General features: G+C 46.6%; 1 pseudogene; it reads left to right on the forward strand.

Moving 5' to 3' along the window:
- LOC146035689 (ubiquitin carboxyl-terminal hydrolase 12-like) overlaps positions 1–14,908 on the forward strand; it is a 118,400-nt pseudogene that overhangs the window by 82,090 nt on the left and 21,402 nt on the right.

The following is a 14,908-nucleotide window of genomic DNA, read 5'->3' on the forward strand; positions in this document are numbered from 1 at the left end:
TAGTTAATTGATTAGAAGGGGTAAATTTAGTAAGATAGGAGTTCTATTGAAGATGGGATGTTTCCCATACTGTAGCTGCCAATTGTATTGTATCTATTATTTTCTAGAAGGTGATAAATAAATAAGTAGAATCTGGTTGCTATTGGCAACATCCTATCTTTAATAGAACTCGCATCTTCGTAACCGTACCCTAGTGTCTCTGATGCAGAACAAGGTAGCCGGATGGTCCTCTATCCATACCTTCTGTACACATCATTTGTGTAGATCATAAACCTGTGGACACTGGGGTAAATGTATGAAGCAGTGATGAGAGTGGAGACGTTGCCTATGGAAACTATTCTGTGGCTTTGTATACTTTTATAGTATGCAAATGATAAATGTTATTTCAGTGCTGATGGGTTGCCGTGGGTGATTTCTCCACTTTTATCACTTCTTCTTACATTTACCCCTAGGAACACCAGCTACACACAGTCACTTAGGACTCATTTCAGCAAATTGTTTCATATGGAAAAACGTTGTGGCCCTTTGTGTGTGGTTTGAAATAATCAGTGGCGTATTTACAGTGGGTGCAGGAGATTAAACTGCTATGGGGGCTGCGGGCGCCCGAGGATCCAGCAGTCAATCCCCTGCAACCTTTTGGGTTTTCTTTTCCTTATTTTTTCAATTAATTCTGCAGTACCGCTCACTGAGTTAGGTCCGGCAGCCCTTCCTCTTAATAAAGGAGGTGGGAGGAGGCAGGATACAGACACGGCAGGCTGTGTATGGCACCACACTAGAGGGCGCTGCGGCTGACTTCTTCAATTGCTGAGCGAACCCTGAGATTGTGTACCAGGTCCAGCGGGATCCCAGCCTCCTGCACATGAGGAGCATATCCCTGTAATGCTGCACTCAGCACTGTGCGTGGGGACGTTGGAGGGAAGGAGACTGTCAGATTCAGAGCTCCTCCAGTACAATCAGCGATGCATTACAGCAGGTATTCGGTTGGGTCCTGGCTGCACACACCCTTTGCAATGCTCACAGGTCAGCTCCTGAACCAAGAAGCAGGTAGCTGGCTTGGGGGGGGGGGAGGGGGGGGTGTGCACTGGAACTGGAGGAGCTGCCTCTCCTACTTCACCCCCACCTCTTCCAGTGCATCACATTTTGCCCTCACTGCCAGGCTACATGCACCCCCCCCCCCTTCTTCCAAATGTGCCTGTCCCCCCCACACGCTAACCTTCCCCCTCCTCCTATATAGTTCAGATGTTAGAAAGCTTAGGAAGTTGGTCAGACATCGGGGTGGAGGAGGCACTGCATTATGAGGTGATTTTAGCTCATATTCATATGCCACATTAACAATATATAGAATGTATTTCTGATTAATTTAATGGGTACTTGTTTCCTAGCACGGCACCCGTCGTAGGTCATCGCATACCTTAAGTTAAGGTATGCGATGGACGCGACCGACGGGATTTCAGGGCTATTTTTAGCCTTTTCCCCGACAATTAAAAAATCGCGTCCATCGCATGCCTTATGTTAAAGCATGTTTTGGCATGGGGTTTTTCACCTTTCTTTTTCCCGAATTTTGACACAGTCGACATGGACACTGAAACTTTGCACCGCATCCCCTCTCATGGCCCGGGCACACTATTTTGGCACATGTTGACTCCAAAAAAATATGAATAACCCCATGTCAACCTTTTGACTGTCGATCTTCCCCATTTTGACCTAATGCTTTGCTTGACCGAATGACCCTGTCGACATTCAGTCATGTCGACCTTAATGCTTGTTGACCCAATGCTTGTAGACCTAGTGACCGTATCCTAAAATATCTATCCCAGGATAATGTAACTAATCTTAGTAATATACCTGTCTATGGTTAGAATATTTCTATCTCTAAGATTCCGCCATCTAGCTTCCGCAGACCTCTTTCTGTAAAGTCATGCAATGTCAGTAGGCCTAGATGAGTAAAGTCTCTGATAATAAGGCACTCACGAGAACCTTTTCCATTGACTACAAGAGCTGTGCAAGATCAGTTTATTAATGTGGAAAAACCCTTCCATGGAACAGCTTTAGTATGTGATGTCTGTAGAGCTCCCTGCTGTACATCTGCTTGGTGTCACAACCAACAAGACATTACTTCTACATGTACCATGCATATTACAGTACCTGTGGGAGGTCTTAAAATGCTGCCAGAGACTTTAATTAGAATAATATAGATGGCATACTAGTCACCATTAATATTAGAATGAGTTATATTAGAATGTAACCAAGTTGATAGTGTCTAAGCTCTAACGAGCAGGGCCCTCTCTCCTCGTGTGCTTTTCTAAGAATATATCTCTGCCACTGTTCTAATTGCATCAGTGTTCGCTGCTACAACTGTCTTTTTTTTACCATGTACTGTACTTGTACTAATTTGCATTTGTACGGTAAATCACTATTTTCTTTTGTTCTTTTGATCATCTTTGTATTGTCAGGCGCTGCGGAACCCTTGTGGCGCCATATAAATAAATGATAATAATAATTCCAGGAACCATGTGAAATGGGCAGAAAATAGCTTTATATTTGCAATCAGGAAACAGGTGGTTGTTGGCTGCCTGCATCAGTTGCCTTCTACCGACCGTGTGCTACTGGCTTTGTATTTGGATTAGTATTGTTGGGTTGCTTTGCGCATGCTTACATGGCAATGTTTCCTCTTGAGCCGCCCGCTAGGATCGCGTAGTATAGCATATGTGGTCCTTTTGCAGGCTACATACGAGGCTGGATTGAAAAGTAATGCATCCATGGCAGTTTTTTATTTGTGAACACATTTGAACACTATTTTTGTTGTACATGATAGCTCAGTTTATCCTCTATGTAATGCACTATTCACTTTTCAACGTAGTCTCCATCCCTTTCTACGCATGTGCACCAACCCTTGACGAGTCAGGCAAACCCGTCGGAGAAGAAAGCTGGTGGTTGTTCTCGACACCAGGACCGAACGGCAGCTTTCGCCTCGTTGTCAGAGTTAGAGTGTTGGGCTTTAATGTGCTCTTTCATTATTGGGAAGAGGTGTCAGTCGCAGGGTGCAAGGTCAAGGCTGTATAACAGTGTGGCAGAACCTCCTTGAACTGCAGGTGCTGTAACCCTCTTCCCAAAGATGAAAGATCACCTTAGGGTTGCAGCACCTGCAGACTTGCAGGCCTCGGAGTGATGCGCACGGGGCCGCGCATCGCATTGGACCTGCTGTTAAATGCATGCAATTTGCCCACTTTTTATGTGATTGGTCACTGCAGTCCCATAAAAAGTGTCCAAATTGCATGCATATCTCCTAGCATAGGGACAGCTTTTATCTTCTCTCCCTGTTACATATATATATTTATTACTATAGCACATGGATATTCTGCAGTTGGATTTATAACTATATTGACATTATTGTATTCCTTTCTGTCTATTGGCAAGTGCTTTGATCACACAGCTTCTGCATAGGGATTTGCAGCGTGATAATAATTATAGTATCGCTAACTGTAGTGGTTCAACCACTCTAAGACATCATGACATAATTTTAACTAGATCGGAGCATCTTCACAGTTTTTGTCATTTTCACCAAAAAAAATGAAACTTCAGGCCTCTTGCCAGAACAGAAAATGTTTACTCAGATCATAAAGCTTTTGCACGTCTCTTATTCAGGTCAAGTCACAACTTTACCACACTAGATTTTGAATTTCTCAATTTCAGTTTTTTCACTCCGCCCTACTGTGGAACCCTTGTGGCACCATATGAATAAAGGAGAACATTAACAATAATGATTATAATAAATATTCCTCAGGGAATTCTAGTCTCTCGAGAACATGATTTATCTATTATTATCTCTATGGAATTCTACTTGGGCGATACTTGCCTACTTTGGTGTCGCTTGGAGAGGAGACTGATTTTAGCCCGGCTTCCTCCCCAAACTGCCTCAAATGGCGGCTTCAAACTCCCTTCTCCAGGGAAATGTGGAACAGCGGGCAGGAGGTCCGGGGTAAAATTGCGGGGTACTTGCCAACCTTTCCGTGAGACAGGGAGGCGGATGCAATTTTCAGGAGCCTTGCGGCCATTATGGGAGCGTAGGCAAGTATGACTTGGGCACTGCATACACGTAATGGGTTGGGATCATTTGGTCTATTGCATTATGGTCGAAAGTCATTAGGTCGAATCCATTAGGTCGACATGCTAAAAGGTCGACATGACTCTAGGTCGACATGGGAAAAGGTCGACATGATTCTAGGTCGAAAGGTCATTAGTTCGACAGGTCATTAGTTCGACAAGGTCATTAGTTCGACATTGTCTATGTCGACATTCACAAGGTCGACATGGGGTTTTTCACTGTTTTTTTACCTGAATGTCAACACAGTCGACATGGACACAGTTTAAAGTGCACTGCATCCCCTCGCATCGCTCGCTGCGCTCGCTATGCGTCGGGCACGGTGCCTCGCTACGCTCGGCACACTATTTTATTCTCCCACCACGCCCTAGTGGATGGTAGGGCATGAAATACCGCCTGTCGGCACATGTTGGCTCAAAAAACAGTGAAAAACTCCAAGTCGACCTTGTGAATGTCGACATAGACATTGTCGAACTAATGACCTTGTCGAACTAATGACCTGTCGAACTAATGACCTTTCGAACTAGAATCATGTCGACCTTTTCCCATGTCGACCTAGAGTCATGTCGACCTTTTAGCATGTCGACCTAATGGATTCGACCTAATGACTGTCGACCATAATGCAGTAGACCAAATGACCGCATCCCCACGTAATGGCCTGGTGTAGTGTTTAGCTGTTCTCTTGTACAATAGATTGGAAATTGTACATGCGTTTTATTTTTTTAATGAAGTTAAGGGCCCTACATACGCAGAGATGTGTGCCAGAGATACATAACGGGAGATTCAGCACAAGAGATTTCACTCTTGTGGCTCATTTCAGACGATGAGCCACATACAGAGAGATTTGTGTCAGAGATTCAAATTGGGAGATTCAGCACGGGAGATTTCAAATCTGTCACAGAAAGTGAATTATTATTACTAAACACATCTAGCACATAACTAATGTCTTCTTTAATAAGTATTCTTTCACCTCCCCCTAATATTGCCCCCCCCCCCCAAAAAAAAAAAAGTTAATCATTGGTGGTGGCTAGTGCCCCCCCCCCCCAAAAAAAAAATGTAATCATGGTGGCTAGTGGTTCCCCCAGAACCGACCCCCCCCCCCCCCATATGTCAACTTTTAAACGTTGGTGGTACAGTGGAAACGGACATAAAAAAAATACTTACCAAGTCCGGGGTCCAGCGTCTCGTCCTGTCATAGACAATAATTTTGTAAAATAAAAAAATGGCATGACCAGCCCCGGGCTTTTTGAGTGGTCCTGGTTCCCAAAATCCAGAGGACAAAGTGCGTGGGGTCCCCCGGATCTTGGGGACCAGCACCAGGCTCTAGAGCTGGCCCTGGTTTGCAAAATACGGGGGACAAAATGAATAGGGGTCCCCCATATTTTAGAGACCAGCACCAGGCTCCACTAGCAGGGGGTGTAATGCCATAGCCAGGGGACACGCTTGATGGTGTCCCGTGGCCAAAGCATTACCCACCCTAACTAGTCAGCCCAGGCCGGGAGTTTTTGGGGAGGTGGGGACCCCCCAAATAAGGGGGTCCCCCCTCTCCAGGGCACCCCAGGACTGGGCTGCAGCCCGGGGCTATCCCCTGCACCCCTGGGTGGTGGGTGCAGGGTTGATAGCTTAACAGTAATATTGTCTTTTACAGTAGGACTACAGGTCCCAGCAAGCCTGCCCCACATGCTGGCACTTGGGAGAACCACAGGTACCAGCATGTGGGGCATTAAAGGCCAGTTGGTACCTATAGCCCCCCTGTAAAGGAAATATTAAAATAAAACACAAACACAGATGTTTTAGTATTTTATTAACTGCATCTGGTCTTCACCCAGGGGGGCTCCTGCCCCCCCCCCCCCCCCCAGGGCTTCTGCGGTGTCTTCACCTGGGGGCAGCGGCCCCCTAAGCTCTTTTGCATGGCCGCCGCCTCCCAGGGCTTCTGCCTCTTCATCTGTGTTCTTCACCTGGGGGCGGCGGCCTTTTAAGCTCTTTTGCATTGGCTGCGCCTCCCAGGACTTCGGGAGCTCTTCTCTCCTCCTCCGCCGTCGGACTGACTGCCCCTACCCTGTCTCGAGGTGGCTAATATAGCCAGCTCGAGGGGGCGGGGCAATGACGCGGCGAGCCGTGATTGGCTGGCCGCGGCCATTTTGAAATTTGATATTTTTTTTTAACCTATCCTTCCGATGCCGCCCCTCTGCCGCCCCGCTGCCGCCGAGAGGTGAGGCGGGGGTGGCGATGGGTGCTACTGCTGGTGGGGGAGGGGGGTCAGGGGTGGCGGCGGCGGGTTCTGCCGTGTCTGCAGTCGCTCGCCCTGCTCATCTGCCCGCAGCCACACATGCGGGAGATGAGCAGGAGCTTTCTGAGCGACTGCTCTGAATTGAACAGCCCGTCCGTTCTGAATCTATGACAGATTCAGAACGGCGGGTGCGCGCATGTAAATCGCTGTGTGGGCTATATACACAGCGATTTACATGCATTTTCTGAGCGATTTGTTAGAATCGCTCAGAAAATGCCTGAATATCGTGCTGTATGTGGGGCCCTTTAGTCATTCTAACAGGAATCTGGCAAAGGTCAGAGTTAATGTAACAAGATCCTACTTATGTTACAGTGAGCAGTCGCTGACATATTTGTGTACATTGTTACAACTGCATTGGTAAGAAGTGAGTGCAATATTTTCTGGCGACCATATATACAGTATGTGTGTGGAGTGTTTTCATTCTGTATAATTTATGTTTATTATTTGTACAGTGAGTTTATATATGTTTTTTATTTAATAAATATGAAAGGTCTGTATATTTTTGAGGTTTAAATTTCTATGCTCCTTGTCTGCCTCTAATGCTGTGTACACACGGTGAGATTTGACATGAGATTTTGACTATATATAGTCGTATGCAGATCGCACAGGTTTTTTACCTTGTGATCCCGATGCGCGCTCACATGACATCACAAATCGACACCCAGATAGACAGGGCAGCAATGACTATAGTGCAAATCTAATGCAAATTGTATGTAAAAAGTACAGAGATAGCAAAGATTGTATAGCAATCTTAGGTGCGTACACATGTACAGATTTTCTGTCTGATCTATCTGGTGGGAACAAAAACCTGGATATGTATGGGAGCATATGACAATCAAAAATTTGTTCCCAAACACTTGAAAACAGACAGTGATCATTCAGACAAATTGTTTAATCGTTCTGATATAACAAATTTATCAAAACATATATTTTTTTTTAACCAGTTTTCCTGCATTTGGGTGGAAATTTTTGATGGTCAGTTGCTCCCATACATTTCCAGGTTTTTGTTCCCACCAGATAGATCAGACAGAAAATCTGTACATGTGTACGCACCTTTAAGTCGAAGAGCAAGGGAATCTCACCCACTGCTAATTCATTTGTATCTATATGAACAACCTATGACATTTCTCATTATACCCTGGTTATTAAGGCTTATTAGGTCTCTGTATTCTCAGATCAATTCTATTTTATATTTGGGCTTTTAATTCTGGTACTTGTGAGTTATCCGGGCTGCCGATTTTTTCATCGCGCCCGAAATCGTGGGCATCGCATCGGTCGTGGCCGTTATAAGGAGCCGCGACGCGATGCCCACGATTTCCCATAGACAGTAATGTTAAAAGACACGATGGACCCGATTTCCGACACGATTTCCCATAGACAGTAATGTTAAAAGACGCGATGGACCCGATTTACCATAGACAGCAATGTTAAAATAAAATGACAATGTGAAATTGGCCAATATGGCCATTTCACATTGGATATGTTTTAAAAAAAAATGTTTCATGGCCCCCCACCACCGTTAACGCCACCCCGCTATTGACGCCAACCCGAAGCGTGGCGAGCGCAGCGGTACGCGTCCTCCGACCTTTTCATGCCCTACTATCCACTAGGGCGTGGAGTGAGAATAGAATAGTGTGGCGAGCGCAGCGAGCCACCGAAGCGTGGCGAGCGGACGCGGACACCTTCACAGGTATCCGCGTGCCCTTGCGGGCTTCACAGGTGTCCGCGTCCCCTCGCGGGGCTCGCTGCGCTCGCCACGCTTCGGGCTCGGCGGCTCGCTGCGCTCGCCACACTATTCTATTCTCACTCCACGCCCTAGTGTATAGTAGGGCATGAAAAGGTCGGAGGACGCGTACCGCCGCCGCTCGCCACGCTTCGGGTTGGCGTCAATAGCGGGGTGGCGTTAACGGTGGTGGGGGGCCATGAAACATTTTTTTTAAAAACATATTGGCCAATTTCACATTGTCATTTTATTTTAACATTGCTGTCTATGGGAAATCGGGTCCATCGCGTCTTAACATTACTGTCTATGGGAAATCGGGTCCATCGCGTCTTTTAACATTACTGTCTATGGGAAATCGGGTCCATCGTGTCTTTTAACATTACTGTCTATGGGAAATCGTGGGCATCGCGTTGCGGCCCCTTATAACGGCCACGACCGACGCGATGCCCCCGATTTGGAGCTAAATCGCGGGCATCGCGTCGGTCGGGTGTCCTTAAGTTAACCAAACTTAAGGACAAAATCGGCAGCCCGGATAACTCACAAGTACCTTAATTCTCTACAGCTATTGTTATTTCCCAGGGAAACACTTTCCTTCAACAAGGGAATAATGTTGTATTGGGCATCATTTAATAGTTACCAAGTAGTTGCTATTTGTCTTTACTGTGGCATCCCTGTAACATATGGTAAATGGTTCTCCAGACATTGTATATGACTAACTTTATTATTATTACTAGCCAAATATATAGCAGTGTGAAGTCGCCGACAACCTCTGTTATACTATTGCAGGGGTAGCCGACTCCAGTCCTCGAGAGCTACCAACAGTTCACGTTTTCCAGCTCATCTCGCAGGTACACAGGTGCACTCATTACTGACTGACACATTTTAAAAGATCCACAGGTGGAGCTAATTACTTCACTTGTGATTCTGTGAGGAGACATGGAAAATGTTAACTGTTGGTAGCTTTCGAGGACTGGAGTTGGCTATCCCTGTACTATTGGATATAGCCACTGACCATATCGCTTGTGAAATACTGAGCAATCACTTCTCAGTGCACCAATGATGACTACTGCATGTATCCAAAGGTGTATTATTCTCAGGGAAAAGAAACCCCAGAATGATCACACCCTGCTGGAGACACATAGAAGTGTCTAAGTAGAATCCTATGGACGCTAGCAGTTTTAAGGAGGCCTGTTTCAGAGATGTATGCAAACCTGATTTTTTCCCCTGCAGTTGTGCAGTTATTTGCATTTTAAGTTACACTGAGCATGTGTTGTAATATCTTGCAACAGTGGTCACCGAGAGGATATGGGTCATTATAGTAGAAGTAGCAGCAAAATTGCAGCCATGTGCGTCTGCAGTCCAGTAGCAGCTGCAATGTTGCCTGTGTCTTAAATTTTGTGGCCATGCTGCGTGAGTATAGGGCTGCCTACCTAGAACTTCGATAATCGCCTGATATATTGCTACTACAGCAGGATGCAACTACTATTACACACCACCTGCTGCATTACCAATACAGTGGTATCACTACTTCCTAGGCTGTGGTAGTGTTAGCAGCTCCAACTGCAAGTGAATCAGGCCTACTGTGCAGCAACTATGCTGCCGGATGTGAACACTGAAATTAGATGGGAAGAATACATGAACGTACTGTAGTGCTTTTGATTTTGCCTTGCTAGTCTTTAACCCCTTCCCGACATTTGACGTACATTTACGTCATGGTCGGGATGTACTTCCCGACACATGGCATAAATGTACATCATGAGTTCTAACTGTCACCGCGTCTATAGACGCGGTGACAGAGGGACGATGTCTGCTGTCCCTGACAGCAGACATCTTCCCTCATTGCCCAGGGGGGGCACCGATGCCCCCCCCCTCTCAGCGATCGCTGCGATTGGCTGTTCAAACGTGAACAGCCAAAAGCAGCGTTTACTGTGTTAGGTGTATAATTTTGACTCTGCTGCCCCCTAGTGTCCAAAAAAAATAAAAGGAGTTTTAAATAATGATTAAAACATAAAGTAGACATATGATCTTTGTTAGTTATGAACTATTTTGAGTGGTAAGATTATTTGTCTCACAAGCAGAAAATTTAACATTTTGCAAATTGCAAAATGTTCCATTTTTTTACGACATTTTGGTATTTTTCACAAAAAAAAAAGATTGTATCGACCAAAATTTACCACTAACTTAAAGTACAATGTGTCACGAGAAAACAGTCTCAAAATCACTGGGATAAGTAAAAGCAAAAAAAAGTTATCCCCACTTAAGTGATACATGTCAGATTTGGAAAAAAAGGCCTCTGTCAGGAAGGCAAAAACAGGCTGCGTCGGTAATGCAGCCCACACACGTGCCGATGCCGGCGGTGCGATGCTGTACGATGGGGTGCGCGCTCCCGCGGCACCTCATCGCACAGTACAAAAAGTATGTGCTGCACATACTTTTTGTACCTGCTTTTTCTAGCACAGCACAGCATCGCATCGCATGCACATCGTATGCACAAGGCATACGATGCGATGCTGTGTGTGCTAGGTAAGCCCACAACGCACGCTGGAATCGGTGCGTGTGTGGGCTGCATTAGGGGTTAATAGGCCCAATGTTTTTCAAATGTGAAATGCAGGAATTTGGTATAAATTTAACATTTGAACATAGTTGTGCAAACTTTCAATCTTTAAATTATTTTTTTAACTACTAGTGACATTTGTAAGGAGAAATGGGGCAGCTCACAATAGCCGCCAATCTATGGTCTGGATACTTAGAAACGAATGTTAGTAGAGCTTGTTGTGCCCAGCTTAGTGCTGTCTGTACGAACTACTATGAAATACTGTACTACCATAAAGCCAGAGAAGATGGAGAACTGTTTGTCACAGTAATGTGATGTTTGATCTCTGTCCTGCAATGTATGTGGATTCAGGGAAAGGGGTAGATAAAATACCTCTCCACTGCTTGGACTGTTCAGGTGTAGAAATCTTGACCAGTACTTTGACACTTTCATCATCTTCAACATCATCCATCAAAGCCTCATTTTGTGGGCTGCTGGAATGTAACACTGTAGGTTGCCCATTTACATGGTAAATGACCTTCTGGATCTGCAGACCGTTATCTTTTATTTGTATGGCAATATTTCAAGCAGCTCTATACACAAACACATTAACATATGACATCATACAGTAATAAATTGATTGGTTAGGCAGGATGAGTTTGCACAGAATGGGGCCTGTCCATAAGAGCGTATATGCTAAGGGGAGCCACAGCGAGCGAGTGCATACTATGGGGGGGCACAGTGAGAGAGTGCATACTATGGGGGGGCACAGCGAGAGAGTGCATACTATGGGGAGCCACAGCGAGAGAGTGCATACTATGGGGAGCCACAGCGAGAGAGTGCATACTATGGGGAGCCACAGCGAGAGAGTGCATACTAAGGGGAGCCACAGCGAGAGTGTGCATACTAAGGGGGGGCACAGCGAGAGAGTGCATACTAAGGGGGGGCACAGCGAGAGAGTGCATACTAAGGGGGGGCACAGCGAGAGAGTGCATACTATGGGGAGCCACAGCGAGAGAGTGCATACTATGGGGAGCCACAGCGAGAGAGTGCATACTATGGGGGGGCACAGCGAGAGAGTGCATACTAAGGGGAGCCACAGCGAGAGAGTGCATACTAAGGGGAGCCACAGGGAGAGAGTGCATACTATGGGGAGCCATAGCGAGAGAGTACATGCTAAGGGAAGCCACAGTGAGAGGTTGCATACTATGGGGAGGCACACAGAGAGAGTACATGCTAAGGGGAGCCAGAGCGAGAGAGTGCATACTAGGAGGAGCCACAGTGAGAGAGTGCATACTAAGGGGAGCCACAGCGAGAGAGTGCATACTAAGGGGAGCCACAGCGAGAGAGTGCATACTAAGAGGAGCCACAGCAAGAGAGTGCAAACTATGGGGAGGCACAGCGAGAGAGTGCATACTGTGGGGAGGCACAGCGAGAGAGTGCGTGCTAAGGGGAGGCACAGCGAGAGAGTGCGTGCTAAGGGGAGGCACAGCGAGAGAGTGCGTGCTAAGGGGAGGCACAGCGAGAGAGTGCGTGCTAAGGGGAGGCACAGCGAGAGAGTGCGTGCTAAGGGGAGGCACAGCGAGAGAGTGCGTGCTAAGGGGAGGCACAGTGAGAGAGTGCGTGCTAAGGGGAGGCACAGCGAGAGAGTGCGTGCTAAGGGGAGGCACAGCGAGAGAGTGCGCGCTAAGGGGAGGCACAGCGAGAGAGTGCGCGCTAAGGGGAGGCACAGTGAGAGAGTGCGCGCTAAGGGGAGGCACAGCGAGAGAGTGCGTGCTAAGGGGAGCCACAGCGAGAGAGTGCATACTATGGGGGGGCACAGCGAGAGAGTGCATACTAAGGGGAGCCACAGCGAGAGAGTGCATACTAAGGGGAGCCACAGTGAGAGAGTGCATACTATGGGGAGCCATAGCGAGAGAGTACATGCTAAGGGGAGCCACAGCGAGAGAGTGCATGCTAAGGGAAGCCACAGTGAGAGGTTGCATACTATGGGGAGGCACACAGAGAGAGTACATGCTAAGGGGAGCCAGAGCGAGAGAGTGCATACTAGGAGGAGCCACAGTGAGAGAGTGCATACTAAGGGGAGCCACAGCGAGAGAGTGCATACTAAGAGGAGCCACAGCAAGAGAGTGCAAACTATGGGGAGGCACAGCGAGAGAGTGCGTGCTAAGGGGAGGCACAGCGAGAGAGTGCGTGCTAAGGGGAGGCACAGCGAGAGAGTGCGTGCTAAGGGGCGGCACAGCGAGAGAGTGCGTGCTATGGGGGAAACAGTGATTTGTTTGAAGCTGATGAGGAAGTATATTTTAGGTGACTGGTATAAAGTGGCAAAAGTTTTGGAGGTGGGTGTGCGAGGAGGAACCCGTATTGGATGTAAGGCAGTGGTCAGTGAGGAACAAAAGGTATGATGTATGAAAGACACAGAAATCAAGTTAGAGATAGATGTAGAGAGGGAGGATTAATTAAGGACTTTATATGCGAGGGTGATCAGCTTGATCTGGACAGACTGGTAGAGGATGGGGTGGGGATGTGATGGCATCAGAGAGACAAAAAAAGAATGCTTAGTGCAGTAAGAAGTGACTTGCAAAGACTGACTGAATGGAGAGTTTGAAGAAGTTAATGATTAACGGTGGCAGATTAGTCTAAAAATATGAGAAGTGAGGCAGCGGTACATTTCTGTGGTGCCAAGGTAATGGAGACCATGTAGAATATGATGAGATGGGAATGGGTAAGGTCCATACAAGCTGGGAGATTTGCCCAGCGTGTATGGATAAAGATGATCGTGGAAAAAAATCGCTGGGCTGAAAATTTCTCTGTGCATACACACTGAGCGATTTTGCCCATTTTAGCGATTTTCCCTGGGGTGGACGACTTTCCATAACAGGATGCTATAAAAAGCCGTCCACTCCATCGCTCATCTAATAGTAATACCAGCAGAGAGCGGCCAGGCCAGCCCATATCAGCACTTACCACTCATTGCTGCCCCGTACACACCGGGCGGCTTTCGAGCTTAAAGCAGCTCAAATGAGTAAACTGAGCTGCTTTCTGCTCGGGCGCCGCGTGTGTGTGTGTGTGTGTGTGTGTGTGTGTGTGTGTGTGTGTGTGCCTTAAGAGCTTGGAGCCACTGTACAAATACATTGTGTGTTCTGTTGTACAGATTTTTTTTTTAAAAACCTTGTATTTTGCACTATTACAATGGTTTATGTGTTTTGCCTAATATAAATGTATTTTTTGTTGTTTTCCATAGGGCACCAATGCCTCAACATTGGAAAAAGAGATTGGCCCAGAACAATTTCCTGTAAATGAACATTATTTTGGTTTGGTCAATGTAAGTTTTTACTAAAACCCTTTTCTTATTTCACTGTTCTTTATTTCGATGTTGATGTTTGTAGCTTTATTGTACAGTTACCACCGGGTAATAAGCCATCAATCATGTGTTCTCTTCTACTAGGTGATTTATAGAAGATCCATACATCCTTCCTCCCCCTCTCCTTTCCCTTTGTCTAGTAGTACTATAATGGCACACCTGTTATTTTCCTAAAGTAGCTGTCCCAGAGCTGAAGAAGAGAAGGCAAAAGACATTGGCCACATATTAGATTAGATATTTCCGCATACATCCTCAATAAGCCACATAGTGTACCATGAGAGGCCTGATGTGAATGTGCCACCAGGTCCCATGAAATTCTGTTAGCGTTGGGCATCTTTTTGCTGACACTGCATCTTATACACCTTTCACACCGCACAAATAACCCGGGTCCGACCCCGGTCACTGTGCGGTGTGAAAGGGCCTTTGGAAAAGACCTGAGTAAAAAGAAGGCTTTTATCCAGGTAAGAACCAGATTGCTGGGCAGTGTGAATGGGTAACCAGGTCCCATTCACTTTTATGGAGAAGGCAGCAGCGATACCTAGGGATGGGCACTGACCATCGATATTTCGAAATCATTGATGGTTTATGGTCAATGTAGAATAGTTTTGCCATCGATGTAGGAGAACCAGATGGTTTCCCACCATCGATGTTAATCGTAAACGAATAGTTAATTTTTCTCGTAAGGGGCCAGAACACAGAGCGTAGCTCCGTCCCTGACACCTGTGAAGACTGGCCCCCGTGTTTTGATTGGCACACAGGCCACTCAGCCTGAGAAAATGGATGACCATCAATAGGCAAAAACATCAATGGTCATCCATTCCATCGATGGCAAAGGCCATCCCTAGCGTTACCTTAGTGCTGCCTCCTTCCCTGCAGTCCTGACTCTCCGTCGCTCC

This window comes from Crinia signifera, chromosome 9 (genome assembly GCF_055691185.1).
Source record: "Crinia signifera chromosome 9, ASM5569118v1, whole genome shotgun sequence".
NCBI classification, from domain to species: domain Eukaryota; kingdom Metazoa; phylum Chordata; class Amphibia; order Anura; family Myobatrachidae; genus Crinia; species Crinia signifera.